Source organism: Lemur catta, chromosome 15 (assembly GCF_020740605.2).
Source record: "Lemur catta isolate mLemCat1 chromosome 15, mLemCat1.pri, whole genome shotgun sequence".
Taxonomy (NCBI): Eukaryota; Metazoa; Chordata; class Mammalia; order Primates; family Lemuridae; genus Lemur; species Lemur catta.
The window spans coordinates 48,340,625-48,363,767 of record NC_059142.1 but is presented as its reverse complement, the minus strand read 5'-3'; the positions used below and the strand labels follow the sequence as shown (position 1 = coordinate 48,363,767).

Sequence of the window (23,143 nt, the reverse complement as noted above, 5' to 3'; positions counted from 1 at the left end):
GTCGACTTTTCTCCTTATCTTAGAGTTTTCAAGCCCTTAGAATTTTCTTTAAAGGTAAAAACAAAAAACCCAGAACAATTACCCCATTCAATTATAAAATCACTGACCCTTTGGACAGAAGCAAGAAACAGCAGGTTCTGCCTGGACCCGAGTTGCCCTGTTGCACCAGCACAAAGACTTTGGCAGGAAGATCAGTAAGTGATTAAATCCAAGGTGGAGCCTAGAAAAATAAATGCTTGGGCAAATGATTTAACAGTGTTCTTGAGGTGCAGTGAGACAGCTGAGGCTGGGCAGAAGTGGATGCTATCAGTTCCCCGTCAAGGTCTCCTCCTTTAAAGCACCAGTGCATAATTTAGGGCTAGGAGACGCAGGTTGCTGGAAGCAGTTACCAGCAGTTACAGCAATGACTGTCTTGAAGGGCTATGAAGTGTTAGCAGGATCACATTCCGCCTTTATCTTGAGTGTGATATAAATGGAGATTCTAAACATAGTTAGTCAGAGCGGTGTGTTTTCTGTAAATACTAGAGTAACTAGCTTTTAATCTTTTAATCTACATATAAATTGGATAAACAGAGATGTGGTAACCTTTTGAAAAAATGTTACACTTAGTTGTAAGTCTAGTTTATAGCTAAATACATTCCCTCCCTCCTAGTCAGTTAACCTTATTTAATCATGTGCCCTTAAACCTTATTTAATCATGTGCCCTTGGGTTATAGACTACCATCACTATGGAAACCCTGTAGTTTTACACTTTATTAACTAAAGGTATGATGTTCTTTCTCGCTCTCTCTCCCAAGTCAGAAATCCCCCACTTTTAGTTGAAAATAAAATATAAACAAACAAACAAAAAAAATGCTTTGAGTGGTGTTTCTTTTCCAACTTCAAGAACCTGGGCATGCTGAGAGTTAAATAAAAGCAGGTTTACAGCTTCTCTCTTTCCTGGTAATTAAAACTCATGAGCAAATTATATAATACTCCTAATTCAGTCTAAAACCAAAAATTTGGGTGGCCAACTGATGTGGCTGTTTGTAGAACAGTCCCCCTAAAAAGAGCCAACTAAATGGGGATATAATGGCCCTATGCATGCTGCATAGCACCCAGCACACAGTAGGTACATAACAGCTCTTCTCCGAACTGAAGCCTTTTGTAGGTCCAGGAAAGAAGACAGAAAAGGCAATCAGAAGGAGAAATTGCCTTGACTTGCGTGTTTATACCTCTATACTCCATAGAGCAATGTGAAACCAAAGCAGCTGGTGACAAAATGAGAAAAGAAAAAAAGAGAGAGAGAGAAAAAAAAAACTTCCATGTGTTTTAGTGTAAACAAAACTAAAAACATTGTTTTCATGAGTTTTTTAATTGAATTTATAGACTTATTAAACTAAGGACTTGTCAATTACTGAGCCATATTCCATATAAAAATTTATGTAATTCAAACTATACGACTAAAATTGGCCATTGGGCAAAGCTATTGTGATACAACAACCAGAATCATATAAACAAACAGCAAATAAAACGATGGAGGCAAAGAAATAAGTCATGCCCCCTCCTTTTTTCTAAAGTTTCTAGATAGAAAAACAGTCATTTGGCTGCATTTGAATTCTTTTCAATGGCAGCCACTGACTGGTTTGAGTATAGCCAAAGTGTATCCATAAGTTATCCGTAAGTTAGAATGAGCTGTCTCTTTCAGGCTTAGAAATAGCACTGTGCCTAAGAAAGGTGAGCACCTCACTTCTTTTCCACAGAGGACAAAATTTAATGAATGATTTGGAATTAATTTTGTAATAAGCTTCAATCCACTGGGAATGATGCCATTCTCAAGCGCATGCTGTGTGTCAGCTGCTTCACATTCACTGTCCAAGTCCCTCCAAGAGCCTGTATCACAGCTGTCATTCACCACTGTACAGAGCAACTGTAAGTTCTACAGTGACTTGTCCTAGACCACTGCTTCCCAAACTTTTCATGTGTACCATCATCACCTGGAGGGTTTGTCAGAAACAGATGTGCTGGACACCATCCTCAAAGTTGCTGATGCACTGAGTCAGAGGTGGAGCCTGAGAATTTGCGTTTCTTACAAGATCCCAGGTGGAGCTGATGCTGTTAGCTGTGGACCACTTTGAGAACCACTAGCTTAAAACATATAGCTCATAACTGGCACAGGTAAGATTAAACACAAGGTCTGATTCTAAAATGCATGCTTTTGTCACGCTGAGAAGGCATCCGTTAACCCTTAAGATTTCTCTGCTACAGAGGGAGAAGAGGAAAGAAAGCACTGTAGTAGCTGGATGCAGATGAAAGAGGAACGAATGCCAGAGTTGAAACCTTGGAGTTTGAGTTTGCCTGTGTCATATACTAGCATCCCCACTTAATTTGCCTGGTCCTTAATATTTCCATCACTAGAATAAGAATTTTACTACCACTTCCTCTCATTACTCGCACAGAGTTGTTTTGAAGATAAAATGTGACAATTGACCTAAAAGAACTGTCTAACTCCAAAGTGCTACCACGAATGGTATTTGTTATTCTCATTTGGAATCCAATCAGAAAAGGGGTAAAGATGAAGAAAACAAGAAAAAACAAAGTATGCCAGGGAATGATCTGATCTTTAGCTGAGACTATGTAAAAGGGAATGCCAAACGCAACAAAGAAGTTTATTAGGCTCTTCAGAAGCTTAGTCATCTTTAAGATGAATGCACTAATAGGTTTTAGGGTAGGAAAACTTCCAAATTTTTACCAATAGTATTTTTTAACTTAAAAAGTAAACATCCTATTTCCTTCTTCAAGAGGCATTCTTTTGATGAATCTTGAAAAACGATTACTAAAATAAATCATTTTCATGTAATTATTTTTTGAACAGTAAAAAATTAATGCTAACAGCTTTTTTCCTTAGGCAGTTTAGTTTTATTCATAGAACTCTGAAAATATTTTACTTCTAAAAATACAATTTTCTTATGCTGATTGCTGGCTTTTATCTTTTGCTATCTCTGGAAACATAAATTTCACTTCATTAGTAATATATGTTCTGAACCAATAAAATACAGAATTTGCTATGCAAGACATAGCGAACAATATTTTAGCAGGTGACTTCATATCACTGTTAGTCTTCATTAACTAAGAAGTAAAAATTAAGATGGCTTCTATTTTCTCATAAAAATTCTCATTGTAAATATTTCTACATCAAGAGCAATATTTTTTAACTAATAAATCAATATTCTTATAAAATTCATATTATCCTAGATTAATTAAGGAGTGACTTTTTATTGTAAAATAAGAAACCTCTCAAGGCCCATTGTGTTCTACTTTTATCTATATTTCCCCCTTCAAATAAATGATGTCATGGTATAATATTTGGTTTTAAAGCCAACAAACTTCCATATGTCATTAGAACCGTTAAAGAATGATTGCATTTCTCCCATCCACAAAGTACTACTTTCCTTAGATTTGGTATTATACTTGCTCAGTGAAGTGACATCTTATTGACTTGTGCTGTTAAAGTTATTTGTGTTTATTGCTTTTGATGAAAATGACAAATTCTTGTGCTGGAATATCTAGGGTTCTGCCCAATATATAATCATCTCTCTTTCTCATTTGCTTGTTTTTATTCTTTAAATGCCTTGATAGAGAAAGAATAATTAGTGGCTGGTGTGCAAAACAGAAAATGTCAATAAAATCAATAATCAGAAGCAGAGCAGGGTGGAGATGGTAGGATTTGATTCTATTTTTTTTATCTCACTATTTGAGCATTTCTCAGGATTTCACTTCAAGTTATGTACAGAGGCTTCTTGACTGGTGAGTATATAATGCAAATTATGTGTTAATGAAATTCATCATCCCTAATAATCACACAGATATAAATTTATGGGGAATAGAGGTTCTTTAAAGGGCATACACTAGTGATAAAAACACATGCCTGTACTATAGAGTAAGACTGCCTGGTCCAAATCCAGCTAAATTACTTATTAGCTGTGTGACCTTTGAAACACCACATGACCTCTCTGTGCCCCTTTCCTTCTCTATAAAAATGAAGTTTGTCATGAGGATAGAAGGATTAATATTTTTTAAACACTTAGAATGGTACATAGCATGTGTTTAGCACCCTGTGTTTGTGAAATAAAAATAAATTGAAAATATAATTTCTGCTGTGAAATGGTATATGTTCCTTTGTTACTGGTAGTTCAGTGTGTCATAAATATCTCCATGTAGTCTCATATTGTTCATGAAAGTGTCAGAAATATTTTCTTTTCATGATGTTGGTGACAGAACACTTAGGATGTGGAAATAAACCCTTCAATGAAACGACAAAATCACCTACCATTGTGACATTATCTTCACGATGCTGAGAAAATGTGGGGGTCTTTGAAATACACAAAATCTATCCAACTAGATAGCACTATGGGAAGAGAAACTGAGGTGAAAGATTAGGGTAAAATAAAAAAAGTTAACCAAACATAATCTAATAAAGAAATAGAAAAAAAATCTATAGATGGTGCTGATAAGCAAATAGTTTTCACCATAGAGGTTTGGCATAAAGCATAACATTTTGAGGGTCTATTTTCTGTCTTGCTGTTTATTATTATTATTATTAATGGTCAAGAAATTTTGCTACTATTTCTTAATGTATGTCTGTTATTTTTCTCAGCTTGAAAGAGGGATAAGATGTGAATTCTGGACAAACATTGTCTACAGAATAGTGGTTGGTGGATTAGAAAAGTAGTCATAATTACATGAACAGAAGAATCTGGGTTAGTACAGGGACTTGGTTGCTATCCGTTCAGCACCACCACTATACCGAATGAATAAGACAAATTTATCAATATATCTAGAATGAATTGATTTCCCAGTGTTTTGCTTTTAAAAATAGAGGTAATCTAACATCAGATAGCCAAAATGAGACTCTAAAAATACATTAAAATGTTAACATTTCCAAAGCTTGTTTGTGTGCGTTAATCTCACTTTTTGTTGGTAAAAGAGGCAAATCAGTTGTATTATACCACACAGCCAGGCAAATTAAGACTGTCTCCTACCATTCTGTGAGCTATTTGATGGCAGGGACTATATTGCAATCCTTTGTTTTTGTTCTGAAGTACACTCTGTGATTTGTAAGTACACACCATAGAGTGCACTTACATAAACCTATGTGGTACGGCCTACTAAATGCCTAGGCTACAAACTTGTATGGCATGCTACTATTAATATACTGAGTAATGCAAACAACTGTAACATGATGATTAGTATTTGTATATCTAAATATATCTAAACATAGAAAAGATATAGTAAAAATGTGGTATTCTAATCTTATGGGACCACTGGCATATATGAAATCCGTTGTCATTATGTGGTGCATGACTGTGTGTGCGTGCACGTGCGTGTGTATTCTCCTATTAGTTCTCCTTCTCTAATCAAACCATGACTAGTCAAGCCTATTAACTATTTGTTGAGGAAATGTATAAATGAATAAGGAAAATGTTTTCATTTTATTGATGAGGAAACTAATGAGGGAGAATTACTTACTGTCAAATAATAGTGGATATATAATGATTAAAAGACAAGTTTTCTGACCATGAGCCTAGAGTTCTTTCACTGATCCACAATGCCTCTGTTAGTCTATCTTACTCATCTCCCATTATACAGAGGGATTGAGTCTTTGTAGGTAAATTCCTAATACTACCCTAAGCACACCATCCATGAGTGAAAATATGTTCTGACCACCTGCTCCATAAACAGAGTGGCACCAAGTTAACATAAATGTAGTTTAGGATAACATAGCACAGGGAATGGGCAAACTCAGAAGAAAAAGAGCCCTAATAAGCAGTTATCATGTTCTTTGCATTAGAGATGGTTTTATTTCTTGGAAAAACCCATCTTGCATCTGAACCAAAGGGTCTTCTATAAGTAGGGAAACATTACTAATTAGCTTCTATCTCTTCTCTGTTCTCATTTCCCATTAAATTATCCTCCTTTCCCAGCATCAGTCCCAAGTAATGGGAAATAGTTCTGTCTTAGAACTGTAGTCTCAAGTGCTTTGGGGGCAGAGAAGTGGACACTAAAAACATTCTCCCATGTAAGATATTACCTAGGTCATACCCACTGCTGTATTCCATTTTTTTTTTTACCACTCTGCTTTTATCCTAACACCAAGAACCCTACACTCTGAATACTGAACTTCTCACATTATCCCACACCTGTGAAGTTCTTTATAATCAGGCAGACAACTCTTCTTCCTTGAAGCTAAAACACAAGTACTGTATTACTTCCATTGTAAAGTGTCCCTTGATTTTCCAGGCACAGTCGATTTTTCTTTTAGTGTCCTCCTTTGCTAGGCTTTGACTTTCCTATGGCAAGGAATTGATAGATTAATCTTTATAGGCCTGGTGTCCAATAGGATGTGTCACTGTACATCTACTTAGAAGAAAGGAGATGCCATTTGTTCAATTCATGAAACCAAAATGTAAAAGAAAACAACATTCTGTCTACTGAATGGCAACATGGCTACTTAATGCTATTATTTTGATGTTTAAAATAACCAGGTCCACAATACTATACTAATGATATAGCACTTATCATGGTATTACTTTGTGCATGAGTCATACATACACTTTTTCACATACACACACAAGGCATGGTAACTCTGAACAACTAACGTCTCAGGGACACAATTTTGGATGTCTTCTCTTCTTACCAGCTAGTTCAGCTAATACCATACCCCTCTGCTTCTATTGCACAAGCTGCTCCCACACATCAAAAGCAAATTCCACATACAACTGGGAAAACGGTGCCCCCTGTTTACACCAGCAAAAACAGGGATGAGCTAACACAGTTGTGCAGAAGCACATGAAAAATATTCTGCCTACAGCAATATAATGCATGAAAACCTTGCTCTGATTTCTACGGTAGTTGATTCCTGTGAGTGTAAATCACAGTATATTTTGCTTCTGTTTGGTTTTGTTTTGTTTAGGTCTGCTTGTTTGTGATTTGCTTTGTTCAGTTTTGTTTCTCTGAATGTTTCTTTAGCTTTCTTTTTTTTATTTCAAAATGTTAGGAAGGTACAAATGTTTTTGTTACATGGCTACCTTTTATAATGCTTAAGTCAGGACCTTTAGTGTGCTCATCACCTGAATAGTGTTCATTGTACGTAATAGATAAGTTTTTATCCCATACCCCTTCTCCCTTCTTGATTTCCAATGACCTTTACATCTCTTTGTGCCTGTGTGTGCCCATCAGTTAGCTCCCAGTTATTAAGGAGTACATGTGGTGTTTGTTTTTCCATTCCTGAGATACTTCACTTAGGATAATGGTCTCCAGTTCCATGTAAGTTACTGCAAAAGACATTATTTCATTCCTTTTCATGTCTAAGTAGTACTCTATGGTATGTGTATGTGAGTGTGTGTGTATATATATATCACACACACACCAGATTTTCTTAATCCACCCATGAATTGGTGGGCATTTAGGTTGATTCCACATCTTTGTAATTGTGAATTGTGCTGCAAAAAACATTCGAGTGCAGGTGTCTTTTTGATAAAATGATTTCTTTTCCTTTGGGTAGATACAGCAGTGGGGTTGCTGGGTCAAATGGCAAGTCTACTTTTATTTATTTGAGGAATCTCCACACTGTTGTCCATAGAGGTTGTACTAATTTACAGTCTCACAAACAGTGTACTCTTCTAGACATTGGCCTAGGAAAAGAATTTAGGACTAAGACCCCAAAGGCAAATTCAGCAACAAGAAGAAGAAATAAATAAACTTGATTACATGAAAAAGCTTCTGTGCAGCAAAGGAAATAATCAAGAGTAACTAGACAACCTACAGAATGAGAGAACACATTTGCAAGCCTATACATACAATAAAAGGCTAATATCCAGAATCTACAAAGAATTCAAACAATTCAGCAAGAAAAAAACAAATAGCCATATTAAAAAGTGGACAAAAAGCACGATCAGAAGTTTTTCAAAAGAAGATATACAAGTGGCCAACAAGCATGTGAAGAACTACTCAACATCACTAATCATCAAGGAAATGCACATTAAAACCACAATGAGATATTCCCTTACCTGTGTCAGAATGGCCATTATTAACAAGTCAAAAAATAAAAGATGCCTGCGTGGCTTCAGACAGAAAGAATGTTTCTTTAGCTTTTAAATTCCAAGCGCAAATGGCATAATCTTATCTTCAGCTCAATATTGTTATCTAACACAGTTAAATAAAATTTTAGTCATGAGGAAATGAAACTGCCTCCTATTCCCATAAAGGCTAAATATGAATATGTGTAACTAATAAGTCTTAGATAATTTGTTCAGATTGGCCACACCACATTCACCTTGGGTGTGAGGACTAACCACTCACAAGTTGGCTCAATTCTGGCCCCAAGAAAAGGCAAGTTACAAAAGAAGCAGGCTTCTTGAGGTGGCAACCCTGGTGTATAGCTCATAGTCTCTAATATCCTGGCACCTTCCAAAATTTTAGTTGCAACTCCAGGAGGGATTTACCTTCTCAGTAAACTCAATAATATATTACAAGAGCATTGGCCAGTCACTATGGCACATGCCTGTAATCCTAGTACTCTGGGAAGCCAAGGCAGAAGGATCCCTTGAGGTCAGGAGTTCAAGACCAGCCTCAGCAAGAGCAAGACCCCATCTCTACTAAAAATAGAAAGAAATTAGCTGGGCAACTAAAAATAGAAAAAGGCACATGCCTGTAGTCGCAGCTACTCGGGAGGCTGAGGCAGGAGGATTGCTTGAGCCCAGGAGTTTGAGGTTGCTGTGAGTGATTATGAGGCCATGGCACTCTAGCCTGGACAACAGAGCAAGACTCTGCCTCAAAAAAAAAAAAAAAAAAAAAAGCCAAGAGCACTAAAAGGTCAGCCAATAACCTAATTAATTCATCAGGAGCCACAAAGTGTGTCTTGTAGATGCTAACTGGTGAGAGCCATTAAGCTCTTGTTCAGCTTTCCAGCATCCCCAAAATGCTCTTTTACATACAGGAGATCCTTCAGTCAGAGATCTACTGAACAGTTTCTGTGGTCCAGCCATTAAGCCAGGTGCCTTGTTTTGTGAGCTTGCTTTGGATTATTTTCCCAAAGTAGAGACAGAATGTCCTGAATTACCCATTGTTTGGATCAGTTTCACACGAGATGAGAAGAGCACATAGTTGTGAAAAGACTGGCCAAGTTTGTGGGTGAGTAGATATGTTTCTGGGGCAGAGCCAACTAACTAATCAAGTAGTAACCAAACCAAAGAATTTTGCCTCCAAAATTCCTTTCACTAGTGCTTCTCAAAATTTTCCATTAAAAAGAACCTCATAAGGCAGAAGAGAAATGAGTACATTACCCTTATCCCTACCCCAAATCCTGGGGATCTGAGAGTATAACACAAAGGGCTGCACCCAAGCTTAAAATATTCCACAGCCTTATGATTTTCTCTTTAAAATGAATTTTAGTTTTAAATTTTGCTGTACATATATTCATACATGCATTAAAAATATATTTATTTAAACTGCTTATCAGTTAAATTACTTTTCTTTGTTCCCCATTTAAATCATTGCAGTAAACAAGTGCATCTAAAAGGTGCACCATGTTGATCCTGTCACTTCTCTAGTCAAAGGTAGAACTTATACATGTGAAAAATAAACTACATGAAAATATAGGAGAAAGTATATGATAGCCAAAATATATGATGTATATAGTGAGTTTAATGGAAGAGAAGACAATGCCACTAGAAGGCTGAACTGTGGGTATCTTTAAAATAACTTGTTCTTCAATTAAAAGAAATAATTTTCTCTTTGCACAAGTTGCATTATTAAAAAGCTGTAACACTGATAATGCCATGTTAAACTAGTGGATGACTCCATATGCAAATGATGGTATTTTTAGGCAGATCCATCTTAATGCCATGTTAAACTAGTGGATGACTCCATATGCAAATGATGGTATTTTTAGGCAGATCCATCTTATGGAACTTAAAATTTGTATAATTACTGAAATATGGTTCTTAATTTCTTTTACAGAAATGGAAGCTTGAAACTTATAATGTCTAATGACTAGATGGAAAAATATAAGCAGGGTGAAAATGGCCTATGTTTCTATGATGGTTAATTTTATGTGGCACCTGAGCTAGGCTATGGTGCCCCACTGTTTGATCAAACAGCAGTCTGGATAATGCCATGAAGATATATGGTAGATGTGATGAACATTTATACTCGGTAGACTTTGAGTAAAGCAGATTACCCACCATATTTGGAGGAGCCTCCTCCAATCAGTTGAAGGTCTTAAGAGCAAAAACCAAAGTTTCCTCGGTATGGAGTTATGCTTCAAGGCTGTGACATAGAAATTCTGGCTGAGTTTCCTGTCTGCTGGTCTACTCAGCAGATTTGAACTGAACACTGCAACATCAACTCTTACTAGAATTTTCAGCCTTCCTTACAGATTTCAGCCAGCTCCCATAATCATTTAAAACAGTTCCTTAAAATCTCTCCCTCCCTCCCTTTCTTTCTCTCTTTCTCCCTCTCTCCCCACCACCTCTCTGTCTCCTTCTATATCCTATTTCTTATGTTTCTCTGGAGATCCCTGACTAATAATCTAACTATAGGGGAGAAAAAAAACAATCATAAGAGAATTGTCAGAGTAAACTTCTGGCAGCAGAAAATCTTGTGATAGAGGTCAGAGTAAAAACAATATTTCCGTGTCTAGAAGTTTTTACTTCCACAAACACACCCAGAACAACACCAACATGCCACAAACCTGGCCTTCATCCCCTTCCTGGAAAAAAGTCCAATTGGTTGGTATGCTAATCATACTTTATGCTATCATGATACTGGATCATTGCATTGCTCTTAATTATTTACAGATCTGTCTTTTTCTGCCAGACTCGGGGCAGGGACCAGGTCTTTGCTATCTTTGTCCTCAGACCTTCTAAGTACAATGGTACTCAACAAATGATTATTGACTGCATGAACACATTGTTCTGCTTTAAAATAGAATATAATGAAAAATTAAAATTTGCTAAAATGAAGTATTTTTTGTCATGTTTGCTAGGCCATACTTTTTTCTTTTGAAAAAGAAAAATAACTGAATATATGTTTTTCAGTTGAAAGAAAAAATCTTATGAAATATAATCTAAAGCCATGCAACCATTTGAAGTCTTTAAAACCATACTTATATAAGTAAAATAAAATTAGGAATTGAGGTGATATTAGGTAAATCTAATTTGGGGATTTTTTTTTATTTATTTTTTTTTTTACCTAGATCATTGACTTTTCTTAATTTTCCTTTATACCTGTGGAAGTTTCAGATCTAGTTTTCGGAAGGGGTGAATGTGGAGCCAAAGTAACTGGAAAAGTTGCATTTAATAGTGAAAAGCCTCTATTAAAATGACATATATGTTTCACATCTGAATCCTTGATTTTAGAGTGAAAAACCCTGGAGCAAAAAGAGGGAAAATATTAGATCTCATCTTTTTCATTTAAAAGCAGCTATAAAAAAAATAAAGTCATCCACCCCTTATGTTTAGCAGAGTGAAATAATGACAAAGCCCAGGGTACATATGACCTAAAGAATGATGATAAAAAGAATTGTCCTCCAAATCTGCAGAGGCTGACCAGGTAAGAAAGCAAGATGGAGCTGTTCTTGCATAGGAATCCTTCATGCAATATATTTTGGAGTATAGACAAGCCATTTTTTTCCCCAGAAGCTAGGCTCTTAGGCCTAGAAACTTGAACCAAAAACCACCCATTTGAGTTTATTTTAACTTCAGTAGATATCTCAGGAGATGAACCCTTATCACCATGGTCTCCAACAAAGGGACCATTTGGAGATGTCACAGCTGAAGAATGGATTTGCTAAAATAAAAGAGCACATCCTAATCAGAAGAGAGGCATGTGGAAAAAGCTTTCTAATTCTGTTTATTGCTGAAGAAATCTACTTTTACTTTGTAGCTGCTGGTCTGTTTGCAACATCTGGGATAAGCCAGAGAGGTCTTGGTCTCTGTGTTGATGGGCTTTGTGTGTCCCTTACAATTCTCTTGATGGCAAGCAGGCCATTAGCCTCAGCACCATCTTGGCGTTCAGATACCTTATCACTCACTCCACTGGGCAACCTAGAGGAGCCCTGTCTTCACTTACTCTCATGCGTATGCTAATACTTCTCATTCTCACATCTGAATTCTGTTCACTCGCATCACCTGCCTGTCATCCACGATATGCTTCCTCACTGTCTCTCTACCTATTTAAATCTCACTTCTCCTGGTCTTTCTTAATATCCCCCAAAACTTCTGACATGTGTAGCTTGCAGAATTCTCTCTGTCTTGGAAAAAAATATGATGGCACATCCAGGTGACCTCAGGTACCATCACGCTCTCACTCTTGCAACTTTGCTTCAGCCCTCCTGGCCTCCATCCTATTTCTTGAACATGTCAGACACACTCCCGCCTCAGGTCTATCCCATCTACCCTACTGCTCTTCTCCAAGACATCCACATCGCTCACTCCCTCACCACATCCAGGTATTGATCAAATATCACTCCCAAGTGAAGCCTTCTTTGACAATGCTATTTATAAATGTAAACCTCTGGTAGGCAGCTTTGAAGATGGTTCCTAATAATCCCCATCTCCTGGTACTCATGTTCTTAATCCCCTCCCCTTGAGTGTGAACTGAACCAAGTGACTCATTTCTAATTAACAGAATATGGCCAGTGAGCAGAGAGCACTTTTAAGACTACGTTAGAAAAGGACTCTGGACCCTGCTGTGCTTACTTGCTTGCTTGCTGCTATGAAAACCAGCTATGGAGGGACCCAAGTGGCAAGGACCTGAGGGAGGTCTCTAGCCAACACCTAGTGGAGAACTGAGTCCTTTCATCCCACTGTCCATGACGGAACCAAATCCTGCCAAAATCCAGATGTTGTGAGAACCCTTCCCCAGGTGAGGCTGGAGAGGCTTATAGTCCCCATGGGCACTTTAGCTGCAGCATGTAAGAGACCCTGAACTAGAGCACCCAAGGAAGCCTGAATTTTTGCTCCCTGCCAAACGATATATAGCAAATTATTATTGTTCTAAGCCACTAATTTGGGGGTAATTGGTTACAAGGCAATAAGTAACTAATATGATACCCTCCCTCTCTGTCACCCCACAATCCCTTCTCCGATTTTGTTTTCCTCCACTTATCACTGTGTGACATACAGTTTATTTTACTTATTGACAGCCTCTCTCAACTTCTGCCAAGATGTAAGATTCCTGAAAGCAGGATTTTTTTTTTCTTTTCATTGATATGTCCGTAATGTCTAATCAATACCTGGCACAGAATAGGCAATCAACAAATATTTGTTGAATTCATGAAAAATTAAATTACTCTTTGACAATCTGTTTTTCCTCCTCCACTAGTCTTAAGTTCCTCAGAAAGTGTTTTCATCATAAATAAACAATCTCCCATCCAAACCTCAGACTGTAGAAATATTTTGGTCATTTAATAAATATTTGCTGAGAGGCTCAATCCATAAATAGTGAAAAATATCTCTTGCTAAGTACGGTACCAGCGAAATCAGGGAACTGACCAGATAACCCATTCTCTCAATTTCATTGTCTTACAGTGCTCAAAGATTTGAAACGATGGTGGTAAAAAAAAAAAAAAAAAATCAGAATTCTAGAGGTTTTTTTTTTTTTTCCACAAACAAAATGTAGATATTGCCCTCCTACAACATTAACATGTCTTTCTCATTATTCAAAAAAATGGTAATAGTGGGAAAAACAAGTAACATTTCCTCCATTCTGGAAGAAATGGTTTTATCAATGACTGTTTGTCATTTATCAATGACACAATTGTATATGCTCAGAAAAGAACAGTGCCAGTAGTGACCTTAGCATAATAAAATGAATCAGAGTGGATTCTTGAGCCTAAGTCACTGGCACCCAGTTTAATGAAACTGATGTCCTTGGAGAAAAAGTCACTAACAGGTTTATAGGGAGGGGATATTGGTGGCCCACCTGTATTCCCAGCCACGCCCATGCACAAAAGATCATATGGAAGATCTTCGTGGAGCTCTTCTTTGTCCTTTGTATCAAGCGTAAGACCTCTCAGCATCCATGTATTAGAAAAGGGAGGGCATTGTGTTGTAGCAGGAAGCAAATGGAATTCAGACAAGCCTGACTTTGAATCTTAGACTCAGAGAAGTTATGCAACTTTTCCAGGATTCCCCAGACAGAAAGTGGAAAATCTAAGCTTCATCTTTAAAATGAATATAATAGCTCCTTTACCACGGTTGCTGTGAAGATCCAATGAATATAGTATTTAAGCATCCAGAACACAGTGAGCACTTAACTATTTATTTTCTCTCCCCACCTAGAAATATTTATAGTCCATGTGATGCCTGAAATAATGAAAACTTCCACTCACTATTTCTATTGTTAGATTTGCGGTCATTTTTCCTAGAACTAGAAAGTAACATAAAATACATGAGTATAAATTTCATACGGGACAAAAGCAGAACAGTTTGTTCAAGTGGCGGGTTTTACAAATTTAACAAAGAAAACACATGGACTTTTTTCGTGCCAAATATTTGCTTTTAATGCCCTTTATATATCTATCATTTTGCTCCAAGGTATACTTTCGCCAATTCCTAATTTACAACTAATTTATATCTACATCATAACTTGTACTCACCACTAACCAACATAATGGCAGAAACATGGGTTTTTCAATTTCCCTGAAAACTCTTGTTCTCTCTCAAGGCAAAATTCTTACTTAGAAAAATGCCTTAACATAATGTATTGAGTGCCCTTCCTTTGCCAGTCTCTTCTTCCAGTTTCAAATGTCATGCCCTGTTTTGTATGACACTAATGTCTTGGATCGATCACAATTCCCATATTCTAAAAATAAACTTAAGCAAGACTACATCTATCAGTCACCCAAGTCCTCTCCGTCTCGCTCTCTTCTGATTTGTATTGAACTCTGGACCCTGTTCACTTTTAAACTTCTTTTTGGCTTAATTTCAGGAATTCCTTAAAAGTGTTCTACAAAATAGCTGTGGTTTAGGTACTTCATGTTACTTTATTGGTTAAAGTCTGACATAGGGAATGCCTGATCTATATTTCTCATAATAAAAGGACAAAGATACATTAATATATTCTTTTCTTCTTAAGGTTCCGGCTCTTGCCTAGCTGTGGGTACTATTCCTCAGAAATACTTCCCTCCTATTTTTCTAAAGACCTTTCAGCCCATAGAACTGTCTAAGAGTATAATGAACATGATCCAAATTCATCTAGTTTATGGAAACGTTCATCTTTACCACCTAAATCTACCAACAAGGAAAACAGTTCAATTTTCTATGTTAGAGAATTCATAGCATCCAGAGAGCAAAATCTTACAAGTCTACACTTCTCTGAATAAATACTCAAGAACAAAAGTTCTAAGATTTTAATAGGCAATAAAAAAGGGATTTAGAGGGATTAAGGTGAACACAACAGGATTAAATGCTTTACTTCCAATTTATGTTAAAATAAATTTAGTAAAATGGATGTTTTATTTCCTCTTGTATCATTACATTCAACTCTAAGAAAAAGTTAACCTATTTTTCTTCAAGTTTTTTTAGGGGGGGTATAAGATGTATCTTTTCCAGACCTCACAGTTGTACGTTCACAAATGCATACAGAATGCAATAATCTGGTTTTGAAAAAAATTGCAGAATACTCCATATGGTATGAAAATGATGAAGTCACTTTTAGATACCTACATATATAATAGTGGGTAAGGGCTGTTTAATAGATTCTGTCAACACCAATGTGAGACCACTTTTGACCAAAGCTTCAAAAGAAGTTAAGGAATATGAATGACGCAGTTTGACTCCTACTTAAAGCACTTGGATAGGAAATTAAATTATCTTAATTGCATTTAATTCAACACTGACATTTACATTGCTAGACATGGAGCACTGCTGCTCTGCAAACAAAGAGACCGTAAGAGCAAAACATAGGCTGAAAGACTTTGTATAATAGCGAAAATAGAGCAAGGCTTACCTTTATTCACTCTCTCCATAGGGAATCTGTGAGCTGGGTGCTCTCAGCTGGGCAATGGTAAGAATGTTCTTTAGTTAATAATAAAGGAAAGAACAGGTTCAGATACCAAGAACCTGAGTTAACCATTGACATTGGTTTGTTCCTACAGTTCCACCCTGGGAATCTACATAGGTAGCCCTTGGCATCTCACAAAGCAAGCCATAGCCGGTCAGCTGAGACAGTGATTACTTCACCACTTCTGTAGCCCTGGAGGAGGTACAGTGTGAAGGTCATTCAAGTATAACCTGACTAAGTTTTCATTTGGTCAGGGATACAAAGGTAGAAGATTTCCTGGGCCGGAAATATGTTCAACAATGCCAGTAAGTGACTCAAATATTTACAAACAGGGTTGTCGAGAGCTAAACCTATGAAAATTCTCATGCCAGCTTTCAGACTTTGTCTGAACTTTTCACCAGAACTCTTTGTCTACATCATAGCAGGTGAGGGTTGGGATTGCATGCCAATGAAAACTGACGGGCAACCAGCAATAGCTAAGCATCCATTCATTTCTTTATTCAACATGCCCTTATTCATCCTGTGCAGCACAGTTCCAAAAAGCTGGCATGCACAGCTGATGAGCCCTCATCAAGTGGAAGACAGAGATTGTCACTAGGAGAGTCCTCCTTCCCCAACCCCAGGAATCAGAGCTCCAGACTGAGAAGGTAAATAAAATGCAGGCTGCGTTCTAGGTCTCGAATGTACAGTCTGATATTTTCTTTGCCCAGCAATAGGTCCTAGTGGGTTAAATAAAGTGTTCAGGTGGTCATGTGGTCAAGCTGGCTCACCGGAAGGCAGGAAATTGAGTGATAAGGGAAGAGGAAAATTTAAAAATGCTAGAGCCAAGAGAAAGGTCCAAAAAATGTGAAAGGCAGCCATGAGAAACTAAAGAAATAACAACCCTAAGCTCTTCAGAACCTGGAGGGTTGTATCCAGGAGAGCTCAATAGGAGCTATTATGGGGGCAAGGGATTAGTGTTTTCCTTTGCTCCATGGGGCACTGGTAGCCAGGGGGTCTAGGAGACCACATTAGGCTTGGTTAACCCTCCAAATTGAAGGGGCCTTTTCTAGGTTCTGATGATAGTTGCTGTTTGGGGGTTGTTTGGTTTTTGTTTCCAGTTTTGAAAGCATGAATAATTGAGGACATTAGATTGGATTTCAATGTTGACACTGTCGCTTACTAGCTGCATGACTTTGGGAAGCTGCTTAACCTTTCTGCATCCCAGTGTCTTCAGCTGTAAAATAAGGATGATAAACAACAACAATGACAACACCTCCCTCAGATAGAGAAAATTAGGGATTCTAAACTGTTAACCATCCTTAAGGTTTTGACATTCCAGTGGGAGCATCTGTTTTGCAACCTGCTTCAGGATATCTGTAGAAAAGTCTGAACCCTCTAAGGGACATATCTTTTTATTCACCCATAAATGTCAGGGAAGCAGTGGGTACAGAGGTTGCCTTTTCTGCAAAGAAATTTGAAGACTATGTTAATGCCTACATTTCCATACCAATCGCAGCAACATTCACTGTGGTTTATGGCTTGATTGTTTACTGAGTGTTATCACTTACCCTGCTTAATTACCATCTTGCTTGAAAGCAGAGCTCCCTTTGTTAGTGTTCCATCTCAAAGGACTTTAAAAAGAGCTTGGGAAGCCACGGGACTCCCTCTGTTCTGCAAGCACAATTTCAGGAAAGGTAGCTTTGTTTGGATGAGTGAGTGGATTGATCTGGGAAGATGAGGCATCTAAACATAGTGTAAAAAAGACCCTGGAGAACAGCAAGACAGGAGGCAAGATGGAGAAATTGGATGGCTTCCCAACTCCCACTGAGTCAGATCATCACAGCATGGCTTCATTCCTTTGTTTGAAGTAAATTCCCAGAACATCAGACACACCCATACTCACATCTAAGTAGAAAAACACTTTCTAAAGCCAAATAGAAATGATATCTGGATTGGCTATTCTGTTGCATGTCTATGCCTCATCAATCTACCTTAACTGAAAAGTAACTTACTGAAGTTCAGCTTTTGTGAACTCTGATCCTGAAACTCGAGAGAGAAACTGAGGGAAATTGAAGGGGCACATTTAAGATATGTCAACTTACAAGATGATGAAAGAATTCGTTTCTTGACTATAAAAGCTTTTAAGAGATAAATAATTCTCTCTTTCAATAATTTGTACTTTATGGCTGTTCCATGATTTTAGCTGTGGCCTAAGGAGGAGGTTATATTGTACAAAGGGGCTACATATTGTGTTGAATTGAAGTATTACTACTCTAGCTTTGGCATTGGCAGGTGGTGGCCTGCTTCCAGTTTTTGTAAGGACTGCGAGCTAAGGATGCTTTTTACATTTTTAAATAGCAAGGGTACAAGTTAAAAGAAGAGTAATATGTTGTGACATGTGAAAATTACATGAAATTCACATTTCAGTGTCCATAAATAAGTTTATTGGAACATGGCCACACTCCATTTACATGTTGTCAGTGACTGTTTTCGTGCTACAGCAGCAAAGTTCAGTTGCCTTCCAGGCCTCAACAGAGACTGTGGCCTCAAAGCCTAAAATATTTAGTATCTGGCTTTTTACAGAAAAACATTTGTCAACTCCCAATCTAGCTAAACCATGTAAGTCCCTATTCTCCAAAGGCAATGTTCCTCTTTTCTGATCAATGATTTCCCTCTCATGGGTAAGTTCAAGTCAAATGCATTTCTGTAACTTCAAATCCTATCTTTCCTTCAATGTTCTTTTACTCTCTTGCCTTCTGGAAGCATCAATTAATAGCTTTATTTTAAAATAATAATAAAAAAGAGCAAAATTTTTAAAGGCACTATTCCTTCAATCTATATATTTTAGCTTTTTGTTGCACATCGTATTTCCTTTGCCAAAATTTAAATACTAGTAAATAGGAACTGACTGACTCTCTCAAAGATCTGACTTATCTTTGAGTCCACCAAAGTGTCTAGAAGAAAGTTAGAACACAGCAGGTACAAAAGAATGAATGCTTTTTCTTAATTAAGCAAGGATACCATAGTTTGGGAATAAAACTTTAAAAAATACTTTTCTGATCCTTTTCTGAAGTTTACTGTCTTAATGAATGTACCTATCCTTGTTCATCTCCCATCTCTCCTGAACCCCAAGGTCCTTTTGCTGCCCAGACACCCCAACCAACATCATAATTACTAGGTTGTACCTAGGTTGTCCTCTCTCTTCACGACCCAGCTCTCAAAATTTTCCTTCAGAGGGTCTTTTTCCCACGTGAAGAGCTCTGTGTGTTTCACTGTGTTCCAAGACTTCCAGAATACATAGGATAAGAGGCAGAGAGAAAATACAGAAAAAAGGAGCCAACTTGAATTTTCTTCCTCGAGGAGGAATCCAGCTCACCATTGTCATGAGGTGATGCGCAATATTTTAAGAGTTATTTAAATACAATTGATGAAATTGGCTGTATCCTGTGAAAGAGCATTATATTGAATCACACTAATAGTTAAAAATTGAAGTATCTTTCATGGAGGAAAATGGGAAAAATACCTTTAAAAATCTCTCTTGGATTTTAATGTTATACATTTATTGTAGACAACATGAGTAAGAGTACAGATATGTCAATAAAAATTAATCACAAACCTCAATTTCCTTTGGCAAAATTATTTTTAGCCTTTTCCCCTATTGCTTTAAGATAAAATTGAGATTCAATTATATTTACAATTTTGAATCTTGCTTTCTAAGCTTTGTCAAGGAGCTCTGGTCTTCATACAAAGGAATGCATTTCTAACCATTGAATTTCCAACATCCAGGAGATGGGAGCCAAGCAAATCTTTGGAGCATGTGTATTGCCTTCCTAGTACTCTCCAATCATCCCTGCATTTACTGATATGATTTGCACTCTGCAGGGATTAACTGAAACCATGCCTTGAGAGGGCTGTTTGAACTATCATGCATGCACCATATTTGACCCAACATTTGAAGGGCATCCCCAAACATTAGGTAAATCCTATTCCTCTACAAGAAGTGTGTATAAGTTGAGAAGTCGTCACCTTCCCCAAGGAAGCATGCTTTCTATGGGAATGGGAATTGTATCAAATGTGGCTGATATAATTTCAAAAGGTGCTCTTGTTTTAAAAACTATTTTGTTTTGATTAACTCTGCCCTTTGTCTATTCAAAGGATTTCAGGTAACTACTTCAAGCCCCAAGCCTCTAACTGACTTCATTACCACATTGATTATTTCACTGGGAAATAATTGAGGGAAATTAATCTCCCTGCATCACTTTCTCAATTCTTTTTCACTTTTTATACAGGGCATAATCCCTTCTTTCCCAACTTATGACCTTCTTGCACTCTTTCATACCTCAGGAATGAATTGTAAAAATGAAGATCCTTGTTGCCTCTCTCCCTTCCAGGATATTTTTCTAATGCTTTCCTTCCCCAAAAAATAGGAATTAAAAGTGATATTTCTTTTGACAGCTGGTAACTAATCCCACCTTAGCAGGAAGGAGAACAGGAAGCCAGCAAAGGAATTTTCCATTCCTGTCTCTTTTAATTTTTCCCCACATCAGGTACTTTTCAAAATCTAGACATTTCCAGTGAGTCTGTATATCTTCTTGTTTTGTCTACCGGAGTCACGTGTTCTTTAACTTCTCCCGTGCTGACGAGAAACCTGACTGAGCTTATGTTTGTATTTGGAGGAGGGAGAACTTGAGAACTTTTGAATCTCCAAAGGGACCATAACTGAAATGTGATGCCTTTGCTTATGCAAACCGGCTTTTTCCTTTTGTAAAGATAAAGTTCACACAGCTAGTCCATCAAACCACAAATCAAAACGTCTCGTATTGTAACAAGAGCCACAACTTTGATTCCTACAATAAGTCTCTTTTGGCGGGCCTGCCTACCTGCCTTCCCCAACTCCTTCTCTCCCTCCCACCCTTCCTTCATTCCTTCCTTTTTTTTTTCTTGTTTAATTACTAAGAGCTCTTTGTATTTTACTATGCTCCGAACCCTCCAAAATCTATATGATAAGAAGCAGAGGATAAAGGAAAAAAAGGATCAACCTGAATTTGTTTTTCAGAGGAGCAATCCAGTTGAGCATTTTCATAAGACTATTGTCTTATGAAAGGAGAAAATGAGTACATTTAGTCAATATTTTAACAAATGATTTTAAAAGGTGATGACATTATAGCTTCTTAAAGTTAGTGGCTTATACAAAGATGCCTGAAAAGTGTTTATATCAGTTGATGGCATTTCAAATGAAATAATTTATCTCAGAGGATGTCTACTGTAACATGTTAAATTCCACATAAGTAACTAAAGGCTGAAGTAGACTTTTTCCTAAAGGTGATTCTGGCCCACTTGAGGCACAAATTTGATCAAAAGGCAGTAAGTTTAAGGAGGAGGGGTAAAAAGTGAGGAGTCAGTTAGAAGGAATAAGTTAACAATGAGTGTTGAAGTCAGTGGGTAGAAGCAGAACTGGGGAGAAGAAAATGGTACAAAATGTCCTTACAGTATTTAGCAGGTGATAAAACTAAACAATAGGAGAGAAATAAGGAAGCAAAAAGAGTTATGAGTTTTCATTATCTGAGTATGTGGGAGGAATTATTCTCAAGATTCTTAATGAGAAGAACATTCTTGATTGGCATTGATTAAGTAGAAATAGCCAAGTATAGGGGCAACATCACTAGAGAAAACATTAGGAAATTCCATTCTATGTCTGAACTGACAGCTAACCGTAAGTGTAACTGCTGTCAAGACACTTTACTGGGGGGAGGTGGTCTTTGTTTTCCAGTGTGCAAAATAAAAGAGTTGGAGAGTTGGATGCCCACTATTATCTCTTCTAAATGAACAATGTTATTATTTCTTTTGTCCATATTAGAATGAAATGAAGCTATGTAAATACAGTGATTATATCTTTTTTTCTTCTACAGTGAATATTCAATGTTTAGCATAACGTGTAGCCCATAATACATGCACAATAAATATATGTTTATGGAATGAATGAATCCACAGAATATTGTGTATTTATGCAAAGGCAAAAGAATGGATCAATTCAGTTTTTTTAAACAAAGATCAATCTAGCAATTTGAATACTTAGCACAGGTGGTTGAGCTAGATTCATGTAAACACAGTCTATGTAACACAGAAAAAATTAGTCACACCCTTATATAGTCCTATAGTCTTAAAAGTCACTTGCTATTCATCAAATGTACATGTTTTCATCAATTATCAGTCTTCAAAATGGAAGACTTAGATAGATTTTTATATATCTTTTATTCCCATTATCACCCTTACGTTTCTTTCTTTTCTTTTCTTTTTTTTCTTTGGTGCCTTATATGAATGGCCTTATAGGTTTCTAATACTGCATTGTATAAAATACAGATCTAGGCTGAAATAAAAGGAGTTACTATGAGATTTCACAAGCTCTGAAATCTTGCATTTAGCCATAGATTTGTATAGTGGTGTTTGAAAATAAAATATTAACACATCTTCAATTTTTTTTTGCCCCCAACAAGTTGACTATATTTATAATGCTCAGTTATTTAAATATCTTATAAAGCATGATCCCGCTTATGAAGGAATACACTGTAATTATTTGCTCTGATTTATACATAGGACAAAAAAAGGAATGAGTCAAAATTTAACATAATTGTGTGGACAAACCACTGCATGCAATTATTCTAGGAAGTTTATTTTGAATTCATGATTTCTTTCCTGATCTATATTTCAAAAGACATAATACATTCTCTCTCTCTCTCACACACACCCCCACAGGCACACACCTCACACTATTGTTTCAAATTTATGCATACTACAGATTAGTAGAACAATAAGAGATTAGGTGCATATACCTTTAATTCACATTAAAACATTAAAAACTTTCCAGATGTTGTGTTAGTATAATGCTAAAATATCAGGATGGCAAGTTAATTAAAATATTTTTATACAGTATTTGATTTACGTGCTACTAAATATCTGAATATTTAGTACTCTTTAAACCAAGTATCTAAATGATAGATTATCTATTCCTATTAATAATAAAGATGCTTGAATATTATATCAAAGATGTCTTGGTATAAATCAAAGCAAATAGTACACATCAAATAAGATATATACTATCTTATCCCAGTCCAAA

The 23,143-nt window shown here is 36.8% G+C and overlaps 1 protein-coding gene across 5 annotated transcripts in view; it reads right to left on the bottom strand.

The window, feature by feature from the left end:
* KCNJ16 (potassium inwardly rectifying channel subfamily J member 16) overlaps nucleotides 1–16,087 on the bottom strand; it is a 52,589-nt gene extending 36,502 nt beyond the window's left edge. For 4 of the 5 annotated variants that reach the window (XM_045525224.1, XM_045525228.1, XM_045525225.1 and 1 more), the window contains exon 1: nucleotides 15,994–16,087. The gene's annotated coding sequence lies outside the window, so the exon portion shown is untranslated. The remainder of the gene's footprint in view (nucleotides 1–15,993) is intronic. The other variant, XM_045525232.1, reaches the window with a different exon arrangement.
* Between the last annotated feature and the right edge of the window lie 7,056 nt (nucleotides 16,088–23,143).